The sequence below is a fragment of the Rhipicephalus microplus genome, chromosome X (genome assembly GCF_043290135.1).
Source record: "Rhipicephalus microplus isolate Deutch F79 chromosome X, USDA_Rmic, whole genome shotgun sequence".
NCBI classification, from domain to species: Eukaryota; Metazoa; Arthropoda; class Arachnida; order Ixodida; family Ixodidae; genus Rhipicephalus; species Rhipicephalus microplus.
In genome coordinates, this window is record NC_134710.1 from 27928909 (window position 1) to 27943030 (window position 14122).

Sequence of the window (14122 nt, forward strand, 5' to 3'; positions counted from 1 at the left end):
GATGCCGATCTCAGGGAAACTATTGTGATTACACCATTACCAGCGAAACGACGCAATGAGCGCGCGTCGCTAGATCGTCACGACGAGGTGACGCGTGCTGATGCATTCACCTCCCACGGGTACTTTACCGCGTGGAAGAGTGGGTAGGGGAAAGGGGAGTAGATGTTTACACGTGCGCGCGCTTACCTCACGTTGAAGGCACTAGCACGCCTTAGGTCTTCACCGGAAAGATTCTGCTGTAGTTACCAGGTGCACAAAGGTCACTACACTCACTGCACAGTTTCCGTTTGCTAAAAAGGCGAGCTTTTTGAGCTTTTCAGACACAGCGAAGTAACAACTGTGACACTTATTCGCGTTCGTCTGTACCTGTGAGTACGTTTCGTGCGTCATTTGTTCATGAGAAACGTGGGGCACGTTTCGATCTGCTTGCCATTTTTCACATTACATTCCAATTTATTTTTGCTATCGCATTCATTGCTTCACCTTTGTGGCAAAGCTGTGACTTTTTACATCAGCCATGCGCTTATCAGCCTTGTCCGCAATAAAACACGGCCGTGCCGTCATCAGAAATTCTCACATTTTTCTAATGCTATGCTGCTGCTGATACAACAATCCTAATTCGTTTTCATGCACATTGAAAAATTAATACATGGTCTCGAGGATGCAAGCGTTGTACCCCAAAAAATGTCCGGTCACCTCATTTACCAGCTCCTGACGCCGAAACTGAAAGCACGTTTTCAAGTTCTTTTCAAGTGTAAGGAAAGTCTCTTTTTTTGTTTTTTACATAAAAGGAACGTGCGCAATGTACAAAGTAATGTTTTCTAATTTTTATATAGCTCAAAAGAACATATGTATTACATTTGTTGTATGTTTCCCACCCCTTGTGTAATACCCCGGCTAGGAGGTCTTTGGGGTAATAAAGTGAAAGTGAGAACCCTTATTTTATTGTATATTACCAAATAGGGAAAGGAAACTACTGAAAATCAGCGGGCTATTTTCTAAAGCTCTTGTCCACCGATGCTACGTACATTGGTGTACAAAACCGGCTGTCATCAAGGGCCTGCGTTTGTAAACAGTGAAAGTATCTATAAGAGAGTGCCGCACACATAACACGGCACAAGACAATGACAGCATACTTTTTTTCAAGTGCTTGTTTGAAATGCATCAAGACTAAAAGGACAACGAATGTTACATTTCTAACGCATCATCCGTGTAACCCAAAAAGATTTCGTAGCTCAGATACAAAACGGTGTTTGTCCACCCCGCTTGCCTGGTGCTCGACGGCTGACCAGCAGGTCGCGTGATCGAATCCCAGTGGCTGCATTTTCGGCGGAAGTGAAAATGCTTGAGGCCCTTTTACTCAGATTTAACTGCACGCTAAGGAACCCCAGGTGGTCGAAATTTCCTGAGATCCCTACAACGGCGTCTCTCGTGATATATCCTGGTTTTCGTGCGTAAAACCACCGATAATATTACTATAAAATCAGGTGCCTAATAACACATTAGAACGTACGTATGTCTGGTAATCAATGGTATTGAGCCCCATCTGAATGCTCATCCGAAGAAAACCTCTCGTTGAATAACTAAACGGCCAGAGTTGTTCGAAGCAAATTTTATACCATGCTCAGAACTTTCAAACGAAAAGTCGCGGTTTCAATATTTAGTAAACTAATGAGAGTGGCGTCGCGCACGGCCATGCAGAAAGAGTTCCACAGAGTCACAGTGCTATGCCTATTGTTTACTGTAATAATAGTAAAATATCTAGCACAGCTGGCCAGCTGGGCGTGCCAAGCAACCTTTGTGTAACGAGCGTGTAGCGTGGTACAGTGGAGTCCACACACTGACGCGTGTGGGAGCCACTCAATGTTCAAGGGGTAGTCCTGACCTATGCTGCAGTCGATCAACTCCTTGTTATGAGCGTCCCGAAACCAGTCCTGTCGCACCTAAAGTAAAAAAAAAAAGACTGACTGACCACTGATGTGGTGAGTTCATGGTCAACAGTTTACCTGTCATGAAAGGTTTTCCTATCTCAATACACGGCCGTGGTCCAAAGTTAAAATTGCAAAGAAATGTTTTAAATGTGTTTGTCCACGTGTAAGTTCTTACGCTGGAGGCTAGCAACTTTGTGTCATTTATTGACACCATGAAGAGAAAAGACAGTCACATTATACCAATCACTAACAGGGCAGAAAATGCAGTAGGTGTACTTCTGTCGTGTGCGTGTGTGCGTGCGTGCGTGCGTGTTTGTTTGTTTGTGTGTGTACGTGTGCACGCGCGTTTGCGTGTGTGCGTGTGTGTGTGTGCGTGTGTGTGTGTGTGTGTGTGTGTGTGTGTGTGTGTGTGTGTACACAATAACTAGTCTCGTACCATTGGCAAAAAAAATACAAAGGCAACTACTGGTTATCTAACACCACATTATGTGTTATAGTGTTAAACTGGACTGTATCATCTCAATTGCTGTCAACGTCGCTGCCACGTAGCCAGTAGTAAGAGTGGGTCCGCCACGGTGGATCAGTAGTTATGATACTGGACTGCTGACCCAATGGCGCGGGTAAAATTTATTTATTTATTTATACATACTGTCAATCCCAGAGGGATTATAACAGGTGGCCAATCTAAGGCAGTGATTAAGTACAGTCAATAGAAAGGGGAAAAATAATAAGAAACAAATAACAAAACAACAACAAAAACAGAAAACATATAAGCACATTTGTCAAAGTACAATCATAGTGGCACTTTACTTAAATAACAAGGAAGATCACGTAGCACCATATTATATTGGCGAGGCTATCAAGTCACTTACTCCTCATGGTGGTCGCAATGGTGGTGACGATAACGGTGGTCGATCACGGTGGTCGCAAATTGGTCGAGACCCATGTACTGTGCGATTTGAAGCTACAGCCGCGTCCACGCCTGCGTGGATCGCTCGAGCAGCCGGTTTTTGCTCTGCGGGCCGAAACCTTGAGGCAGTTTCGGGCTGTGAAGTGGTGCATCAGGAGCATGCATGGCCTAGTTGTTAGTCTGACCACGTCAAAGCCTGATACCGCCCCCAAGCTTTCGCCCGAAGAGCGAAAACTGGCTGCTCGAGTGCTCTACACAGACCGGGCCACGACTGTACGTTGTAGAACCCTATGGGTAGAAATTCCCGGGGACCTGCACTACGGCGTTCCTTCTTATCGTATCGTGGTTTCGTGGCGTAAAAGCCCGGATACTGGGATATTGTTAACATGACGAGAATGTGCCTTGGTTGTACAGTGCCTACAATGCTCAGTTGCTGACCATGGGCGGCATCAGGATGTTTTCACTGAGGCGGGAGGGGGGGGGGGCACGATAAGTGAGTTTGTCAAGAATGTCAGGAAGATACTCATTTCATTTCATTTTTTTTACCTTAAAGACCCCTTGAAAGTGGTATTACATAAGGGTTGGGAATACATTAGTACATAATTTGATAATGCATAACTAAACACAATAAAAAAATCAAGCGCTAAAGTACATAATTTGCATAACTCATGCATTCTCTCGCGTCTATATTTGGTCTCTGGAAGGGTGGGGGCATAGGGGATGGGAGGCAGTCGAAAATTCGAGGAGGCTCTAGCAGCCCCATACGTCCCGCTAGCTCCACTCCTGCTGTTCGCGGATTCGGAAAGGTCGTGGATTCGATGCTTTGTCGGTCGAGTTTCGATGGAGGGGAAATGGTAGAGCCCCGTGTAGTGTGGGATGTCAGTGCACCTTAAGTAACAGCAGACGGTCAAATTTTCGGGTGCTCTTCAATACATCGCCTCTGGAAACCCTCTCGTGAATATGGGGTGTAAAACTCCAGATATTACTTTTATTATTAATACTACGAGCGCCCCAAGTGAGTGTAAAGACCCTCCTGTCACACTCATAAGCAAAGTGGGATGTCTTTCTCCAAACAATCGCCTCGTAAGCATTGTTTATGCAGCTTTTAAGATAACTCAGTTCTGGGCTTTATCTACATTCCTTGCTGCTGAGGATTAATTTCGCCTCCATTCCGCCGCCGCTCTAAACAGAGAGAGAGAGAATAAAATGAGGGAAAGGCAGGGAGGTTAACCAGAAAATGGAGCATCCGGTTTGCTACCCTGCACTAGAGGAAGGGGGAATGGGGAAGAAAGATTGGAAAGAAAGCGAAGAGGGAAATAGACGCGCGCAAAAAAGGAGGGGGGGGGGAGCTGGGGTGCTACAGTCTATACAATAGGCCGCTGCCACGCAAAAAGTACAGTAAGGCCTTCACTGATTTTCTGTGAGCACACAAATCATGTCGTCTTTCAAGTACTGATTGTTCAGACAAAGGTCTGTCGTCAAGGCGAGCTAACGCACCAGATAGTTGCCATCTTTGCACGCTGTAACAAGGGCAGTGACAGAGAACGTGCTCAATAGTTTCATCGCTGCCGCAATGACCGCAAGCAGCACTGTCTTCCATGCTGATTCGGAAGGTGAAAGCTTTGGTGAAGGCGACACCAAGCCATAGTCGGCAAAGCACCGTTGTTTCGAGTCGAGAGAGTCCAGACGGAGACCGGAGTCGACGAGACGTGTCCAGTCTATGCAGTCGCGTGTGCCGTAAGCACTCGGCGTTCCACAGGGATTTTAATTCTGCATTAGCGATTTTTCGGATGGTCATTGCAGCATCAGTCCTTGAAAAGCTCTAAACAGAGAAGCATGTATTTGCTCTAAACAAAGAAAATACATGCTACCTGTGGGCTTACAGTGGCATGATATGCTATGCCACTATATTGCGGTTTGATTCCGAGGTCGCTTATCTCAAAAGCAAGTGAAGCCATTCTTACTTCGAAACCGTTGGTTAAGCCCCAAAAGTGTTGAACAATTTCTGCACTGATGTGTCTCTTCGCACACATGCTCAGCGGTTACAAAAAAGTTAAATGTTCTGTCACAAGCTAACAAAAGTAATTCATGCGACCTGGCACGTTCTTTCACAAGTTTTGGAAGTTTATACAGTAGTTTGATGTAAAAGTCAGAGTTTCGCCTCAAGGGTGAAGCAATGAATGCGATCACAAGAAATTGCCCCGCCGCGGTGGTCTAGTGGCAAGGGTACTCGGCTGCTGACCCGCGGGTCGCTGGATCGACTCCCTGGTGTGTCGGCTGCATTTCCGATGGAGGCGGAAACTTTGTCGGCTCAAGGGCTCACATTTGGGTGCACGTTAAAGAACCTCAGGTGATCGAAATTTCCGAAGCCCTCTACTACGGCGTCTCTCATAATCATATGGTGGTTTTGGGATAATAAAGCGCACATACCGTCATCATCATCACAAGAATTTGAAAAGTTGCAGGATAAATAAGCAGCTGATCGATACTTGCAGGGCCCCACCAATGTAAGAACGCACAGGTACACACTGGACAAGCGCGAACTGCCCCAGTGGGTACGCCTTTGCGTTTCAAGAACACCCTGCAAGTGTTGAACACGCAGATGCAGGCACTCTCACGTAATTCTTGTTCTTGTTTACCGATTGACTGTGACGCATACCCACTATGGGGGATTGGCCAAGAATCGACATATTTCTTATTAATTTAAACTGTGGTACGTCGAGGGACCGATCTACGTCTCTTACCAAGCGGTGGCGTCTGACGTAAGGCGTGTCCGGCGTGTGTGTGCTTTCTTTTTTTTTTTCACGTCACCAGTGGGTACAGAAAAGGGCCGCTTTTTTGTGTGTATATCAAGGGCAGTTTTGAAATTGAAAAAAAAAACGCAGGAGCACTGCGTGGTGGAAAACGCGCCGAAGCTCCTTCAACATCTGCGTACTGCCAGCGTTAAATGGTGTATATAACTGTAGCTCGTCATTATTACTACGGTGCATGATTGGCTACTGGGTGTGCCACACATATGCTTAACCCATGCGCCATGCCTGCGCCGGTAATACCTGTCTTGAAATTATGCCACTAAGCTACAAGCTTAGTGCGGATGTAGTTGTGTTTTTTTTGTAATGTTGCATGCTGCAATAACAAAAAAAAAATGGATCGTGAGTGAGCTGTCAAACGCAGTGCGCTACGGAAAGAGGGGTCGCTGGTTCGAAACCCCGGTCGGTTGTTTTACATATTTTTTTTATTTCGCTCTATTTTTCTTTGTGAATTTTTCTATATACACACATATATATACATATCCGGCACTTTACAGCAACGGCAAAGGCGAAAACCTGCCGAAAGTGTTCATATAGTCCTATATATATGTGGGGTTTAACGTTTGAGACCATATCGTTGTTATCGCAATAAAATGATTTTGTACTTTATGTCGCAGGAACGTTCATGAAAACAGCAATTCATTTTTGAAACGGCATTTGTGAAGTATTTCAAAGAACCATTCTCGACGACACCACTTTTAAAGTGTGCTCGATTGGGTATAGAGCCTGAAGCCTAATTGATGGTAAGCTTTTTATGCTTTTTTTATTATACGCCTCCGGCATATTTAGCTTGCTGTAATGTTGATGCGAAGATTGCATTTTTAACTATTTTTCTTTGCATTTTCGATGGAGACGAAAACACTGTATACACCCGTGTGCTCAGATTTGCGTGCACGTTAAAGAACCCCAAGTGGTCAAAATTTCCGGAGCCCTGTACTACGGCGTCTCTCATGATCATATGGTCGTTTTCGGGACGTTAAACCTCACATATCAACTTCCTTACGCCCTCTCCACGTTCTATTTTACGCCCACCATGGCCAAGCATCCAGTAGTAGGCTAGAAGTCACTGTGTCAGCACAACCGGTGCCCACATCAGGATCCCGAGCAACGCAGGCGCCTTTCCTTCCGCAATTTTAGGCACAGTCAACGAGATTTCGCGCTGTGTGGAAACCACTGTGCAGCGTATCTTTCGGGAATAATTGCGCTTCTACACATGTCCTCATGACATCTTGTTGTTTACACTTTATGCCAAAACGCTAGAAGCACAACACGCTTGTGAGAGCTTCCCAATGTAATCTAATTGGAACATTGTTGTTTATTTTCTAAAGTTTTTGTTAGAGTGTGACCATGCACTCATTGTTATGATAGTTCAAACGCCACCCAATTTCGGTGATTGTATACGGGTTTCGTCTTGAGTTATGCTCCCATTTTAGGATGTATCGAGGCTGCCTGTGTTTACGTTACTATTTAGTGATAAGCCTGCTGTTTGAATCGGCAGTTGTGGCGTTCCTGGTGACTACAAAATGCCATGGCTCCCATTTACAAACTTTGTAACCACATGTCGATAGCGTCGTTATTTCAAAAGCTCGTGTTCATAAGTGTGCATCAATGAAATGCATGCGGGCAAATATTATTGGTAGCCCATGACCTTATGTCTTCTCTTGTTTACCAGTGAAACTTTGGTACGCAATGTGTATATAATACTTTTAGTTGATTCTAACTTGAACTGGGAGGCGCCCTTGCTCCAAAGAGATGCTTACCATTTCGACGCACCTCTGCGCAGAAACCAAAGGCCACTCGGCTCCTCAGCTGCTCGAGTACGAGGGCCGTGTGCGGGTGCGTGAGGGCACTCTGGCAAAGATCCCATGCGCGGCCAACGGAAACCCACCACCAAACTATCGCTGGTACAAGCTCACTGGCTCCCAGATACACCCGGTCGTCCTCAGTCACAAGGTGAGCACAGAACGATGGAGTGAAAATTAAAAAGACATGAAAAATGCTGGGCACTTTGATTACTTCCTGTCTTATTAGCGACATAATTCGGTTGTTGTGCTTCCAAAGAAGGATGAGATTTTCAACAAGTCAAAAGAGCATTGTGAAAGCCTAACTATCAGAAATTGCGTTTAGTTATTGTCGTTAAATCTGCATAAAACTATGGTGTGCAAATCTTTCTAGGAAAACGTGGGGGTTGTTTCTCAAATTTATAACTGACTCTATCAGCAAGTAACTCACGAAAACAATTTATGAGTTATTTTCGCTATAAATAAGTATGTTCATATACTCGCTATAGCTTTTTTTTGCTTGTGTGGTTGCTAGTTATGACTATATGCACGAGCCCTTGTTCCAGCTTCCAGCAACCCAGCAGTGCCACATGGAGTGCACGACAAAATAGCGGGACCAAGCGTATTACTTATAGGGTCGTTGCTGTCGACTGTGCTGCGTCTACGTGGCCAAATTTAGGAGTGTCATTTCGACGTGTTGACAGACATTGTAATAATTCGCTTGCTTCTCTAAACATAACCCATCACGCTTTGAATTCTGTCATGGTTTCTATGGCGAATGACTGCTTCAAGTCCTAAGTAGTCGTAAATTAACCATCATACGGCGAGCCACCGACGCCGCACACAAGCAGTGTTTCGGTTTGGAGAGTAACGAATTATAAGCAGGCATCACGCCTACATTTCATTCCCATTGCTTCCGACACTCATTTACTGATAACTTCTGGGAACTCTATAGTTTTTTTTTCTTGTGATATTTTAGAGACGTATTCATGAACATGACTTCAAGGAAGAAACTATTCTTGAAGATGTATTGACAAGGCGATTGTCTTATGAAAATGTTAAATTTCAGTGTATCCTGAGAGCTGATTGATCTTACCCATTCAATAAATTATGCCGCATGTTATGATACTCTAGTTTATAATCTCTGTAATTACATTGTTTGCGTATTCTTATGCAGTCGAATATTTTTTTTCATAATTGTACCTGTGTATTTGTGTACTTCTGGTATACTCTTCTACAATACTTTAGTTTTCTGAACATAATATTTGAGGCGGAATGCTTAGAACATGAAGACGAAAAAGGAGGAAAGACAAATGAGTGTCAAACTTGCGCACAAACTCGTCCAAGAAAGAGTTCTTTGACCAAATTTTAGGTCTTCGAGCTGTCTGTTTGGATTGTGTTATACATCTAATGTTATAGTGTACGCCGTAATCTGTTGAATTTCCATGTATTTCTTCGTTCTTTTAAACAAAATGTCTATAGCTGGTACCTTCACAATGGCACGATATTTTCCAATTTTTCGTTATAATCCCGAAACTTGCGTTGGATCCCGCGCACTGGGAGAATCGATGTAATGTGAAGCAGTATGCAGGGTGCCTGACGTGCCACGTCATTTGTCGTGCAGCCAACCACTACGAGCCGGACTGACGTGTTTGGGTAAATCAAGTCGGTCAGTGATGTTCCGTGCAGGGAATTTTCCCTTTTTCGGGGAATTTCCGCCTGTCATTTTGAGCCAAAGCGAAGAAGAAAATCTTCGTGACATTGCAGGGAATTTCAGGAATGGTTTGCTATGACGACCGACATTTAGCGCTCACAGTGCGCCTTTATCTGCTCTAATCTGTTCTGACGCATGCACCACGCAAGCATCGTCGTTGAGATTTCTTGCTGATATTTACACAGAGCGATTTCTAGTTCATTAGTGGTGTTAGACTTGAAGCCCACAATGTGCAGTGACTAACAGTATATGAAGTAATAACGTCATGCTTTTGTTGTGTGGCCGTGAAGGGGCTAATCATGATTTCAAAAGTCGCCAGTACGTGAGACACGTGAAATATAGTACGTGTGTGCGTGGATGGGGGCGGAAATTAGTACTGTTGTGCAGGGAAATTCGCTGTGTATTTCTTCAATCAGGGGAAAATCCCCGAAATGGGGAATGTTCATGTCTCTGAATGAGATTTCTTTGGCGCAGTACAGAACATCACTGAAGTAGGTACGTGCGTCACACGGACGTACCGGGCACGCCGATGACGTATACGCCTTTACGCATACGTAACATGCAGAGCTGCGGAGGCTATAGCGTTGGAGCAGCATGGTGGAAGCACACCACGTTTGCATCGGTTTGACTCGGTGTGTACTTTAAAAACAACATAAAAACATAAACACAACACAAACGATAACAAAAAATGCGCAACATTGACGGAAACACCTAGTAGTCCAACCGATACAAACGTTGTATGCACCCCCCCCCCCCCGCTCCTTTGCATCACCTCATGGTCCCCCCTAGCGGTAAATGGTGAAATTTTTTTTCGAAGACTCACGTAACGGGGGCACTCGCGCTTGAGCACACGAGCAGATTTCCGGTACATGTGGAATGGACGAACGCTGTGGAACACTGACGTGCCTGCTGTAACTAGAAGTCCCTGGCTTCAACGTGTTCGGTCTGGTTGGTTTTGGCATCAAGTACATCATTTTTTTTTTCTTTTTCTTTTTCTCTTTTCATACTGAGGGCGTACCTTGTGGCGTGAGAAGTTTAGACGGTTTGATTGGTTTCCGATTGTTTGTTTTTTTGGCAAGTGGTTGTCACGTGGTTTTCATCGCCTCTTTTCTTCATGTTACCTTCTGTTGTTTCCATACGTGCCTACAAAAAGGCCCTGCGTTTGAAATAGTAAGCCAGTTGTGAGTACAGCGCTGTGTGTGTGTGATTTGATTGATTGATATGTGGGGTTTAACGTCCCAAAACCACCATATGATTATGAAAGACGCCGTAGTCAAGGGCTCCGGAAATTTCGACCACCTGGGGTTCTTTAACGTGCACCCAAATCTGAGCACATGGGCCTACAACATTTCCGCCTTCATCGGAAATGCAGCCGCCGCAGCCGGGATTCGAACCCGCGACCTTCGGGTCAGTAGCCGAGTATCTTAGCCACTAGACCACCGCGGCGGGGCGTGTGTGTGTGTTTCTTCACTGAATGTTTCGTCTTTTTTGCGCTGATAACTTTGTCTAAATAATCATGAACCAACTCGCTCAAGCGGCAGTTTTAGCATAATAACATGGGGCGTTTATAACTCAAAATCAAGAAATGATTATGGAAGACGCCGTATACAGTAGAGGGCTGCCGAAATTACCATTGTCTCGTGTTCTATAGCGTGCACTCACATCACACACTGCAAGGGCCTCTACCATTTCACCTCCATCGAAATGTGACCACCCGGTCGGCATCGAACCCGCGACCTTTGGGTCCGCAGCCGAGCAGCTTAAGCGCTTATCCACCGTGGTGTACTCTACTTCTTCGATGTGTTAAAGAGTGGGCGAGCAGGACTTTAGAATATGAGAGAGGCAAATATGTGGTAGATAATACGCACTTTTAACGAATTTTAACGATACAGCGTTAAAGAGATTGTTTCGCAGACATTCCGGCGTTGGCACCGTAGGTTTGGAGCGAAAAATCATCAAATTGCGTGGAGCTAAAAAATCCAGAAAGACGTAAATTAAATAAGCAATAAAAATTCCGAGTCCGATTCAGGATGGAACACGGGTTGTCTGGGTGGCAAGGTAGTGTTCTACCACACAGCCGCAGGTCTGCTTCTGAATGCAACAAGAATAATTTCTTCTGCTCGGAAACGCAGTTAAAGCAACTTTCATGCTTTACAAACAAACGCGTTCTGTATACATGCTTGGCAGTACAAGACGAAATGTTGCAGTAATAATGCGTGCTACAAAGGTACATTGCCGTCGGGCGTCGGAACATGCGATTATCTTAATGACTTCATGGTTTGAAGCCGGTCGCCCACTACCCCTTTCAGACACGGTGTGTGCGAATGAAGACGCCGACTTCGATGGCACGTCACGAACTACGTGTATCATGAAAAGCCTTGAAACGTAGTGTGCACATTCCTGCAGGCCTCCTGAGTGGAACACTTGTGATCATTTACCGGCATTACACGGTAAACTTCTGCAGATGATCACTTTGCACGTTACTCTATCCTTTGAGACAATTGTTCGGCGTCACGCTTTCCAAGGCCAATGTGAAAAGTATTTTTTTTTCTTCACTCGAAACAAGTACAACCAAAAAACGAATTGTGCATGTATTTCGGGCTTAGTAGCGGATTCGTTTTATGAAAGTACTGACGCTGGCTGTGTGCATAATACTTTGATCATTCGTGACACACTCACTACCTTCAATTGCCAAAACTCGGTCGCACGTAACAACGACTTCCTTATTTTTGTTGCTTGGAATGTAATACTGAGTGCCTTGAAATCATGCCTCGCGAATTCAGCATGTTTAAGACGGTGCGTCATAACTGATGACTGAAAGTACTTCAAAAGGCACACATGTTACTGCACCTATTCCCTCAGTGATGCGACGTAGTACGTGCATAGCAAGTTCGAGAAGGTTTCATGCACTACGTCTTTGAAGTAAGCACTAGGGACAAGATATTGCTATCACGCTCAACACTTAAGGGCGGAGCTTGGATCCCCCCCATTTGCTTGAAAACTAACAGTGAGCATAAGTCACCAGTCGCCACGATGAGTCAGCACTAGCCGACAGTAATGAAACCAGTCTGTGTTGTATCACGCACGCAAATACAGGACATGTCATCTCATGAATGTCATGTTCTTTGTGTTATACCACGCTTCTTCTGACATTCCAGCTAAAGGCGCCATGACCCGGCCGCTCGACAATTTACGGTTCTCAGCAAAAAATAGAGATGCAGGGTCTATACCTATACCTGTATGAAAACTACAATGTACAAGGATATCTTAGTATAATATAACTCCAGCTGAAAAACCCCCTATCTGACGGTGACCACCAATTTGTCATGGGGTGTGTGACGTCATGTGATGCATAAAGCAGCGCTGTCGTCTTCCACCAAAATTTCAGCGGCTGCAAATCGTTCACTTTCAATGCCAAGCTGAACAACAACGCGATTGAACGCACAGCTCAGCACGGAGCAAAATTGTTTGCCGGCATACGCAGTAGACATTTTTTTACGTCATGGCTCGCGAGTGCGCCAGTGTTGCCAGAATCTCAGGTCACTCACGTGTTTGCACATATATCGCATATTTTTTTAACTGCTTGACCAAGTGCGCAAACATTTCTCGAGCTTGTTTGTGAACGCATAGTTAATTCACGTAGATTATGATCGAAAGTTTGGTGTAATGGCCACTTTAAAGAAACAGTTGCACCAGGACCTTTGTGGGTGACACACACACACACACACACACACACACACACACACACACACACACACACACACACACACATGCATGCATACATGCATACATACATACATACATACATACATACATACATACATACATACATACATCTCATTAAAAAATTGATTTGCATCAAGAAGGGGGCACGAAACTCCGCATTGAACTTCGAGATGTCGCGGTGGAATCCCATATTGGACGCATACACCAATCTTAACATCACTTAGAAATATCGGAAGCACCTTCGAATCAAGATACAGAAATTGTTCAGAACTGAAGCTTATATCAAGTCTACCCGCCTCAACATTCTTACTTGGCGAAACATAATTTTGCCGGGCAACAAAAACGACTCCAGACGATCCGTATTCTTCTCTGTAACCAGGACGAAAGCAGAGTATATTCACTAAAAAATAACTGCGTACAAATGGCGGCTGATTCTCTGCCGTCACCTTCCTGATCACATTGGCACGGCCCACTAAAAAACTTCTAACTAGAATGACCACAGCCCGCAGAACGGGGAAGAACTTTAGCAGCCCATCCCCGCGAAGGTGCCTTCTCAAGTTTTCGAAAATGAGCCGAGGATAGTCAGAAGACACTCTAGTTGAAGCGTCCCTGTGTGCGCCTCAGTTTAATTAAGCGTTGATTAGGAGCGTCGTCATAAGCGGCGTGCCCCCCGCAAGCACTGCTCGGTCGCGGGCGGCTGCACAGCCCTGGCGCCCATCCGGGCGACACCGGAGCGTCTCTCCTTAATAACGAGGCAGCGTGGTGCGACTCGCACGGATAACGAGCAACGCCGCTGCACACGCGAACCCCGCGCGGCCCATGACTGCCCAAATGACACGCTCTCAAGGAGACACCCGGAAAGCTCGCAATCGCTCGCCTTGAATTGCAGGAGGTGCCTTCAAGGAAATTCTCCTCGATTGCGGTGCGCAGGGTGGATGCCAGCATGCTTACCAGTTTCTCTGCATGCTCCCGTTGTTGTGACAGCCAGCTGCACTCTGTAAACGTTTATTCAGTCTGGAATGGGGGCGCTTAAGCCAGGATTCAGGCAGGGTGAGATTCAGATTATGAGCGTCGATGGCGGTGTACTCAAAGAAGACGCGGGATTTCGACACACTGTTTGGAGACGGCCCCTAGATGCTCCTGGACGGGCACGCTGGCAGTGTCTTGAGCTTGCATACATGTTTTTTTCTTTGTTTCGTAGAATAACCAGTACGCTATATTTCAGAGCAACTATTGTTCGTTAATATAGT

The 14122-nt window shown here is 45.3% G+C and overlaps 1 non-coding gene and 1 pseudogene across 1 annotated transcript; one reads left to right on the top strand and one right to left on the bottom strand.

Annotated features, from left to right (window-relative positions):
- LOC142775020 (cell adhesion molecule Dscam1-like) overlaps positions 1-14122 on the top strand; it is a 429006-nt pseudogene that overhangs the window by 208062 nt on the left and 206822 nt on the right.
- On the bottom strand, positions 10520-10592 carry TRNAS-ACU (transfer RNA serine (anticodon ACU)). The gene has a single exon. It is a non-coding gene; the product is annotated as a tRNA-Ser (tRNA).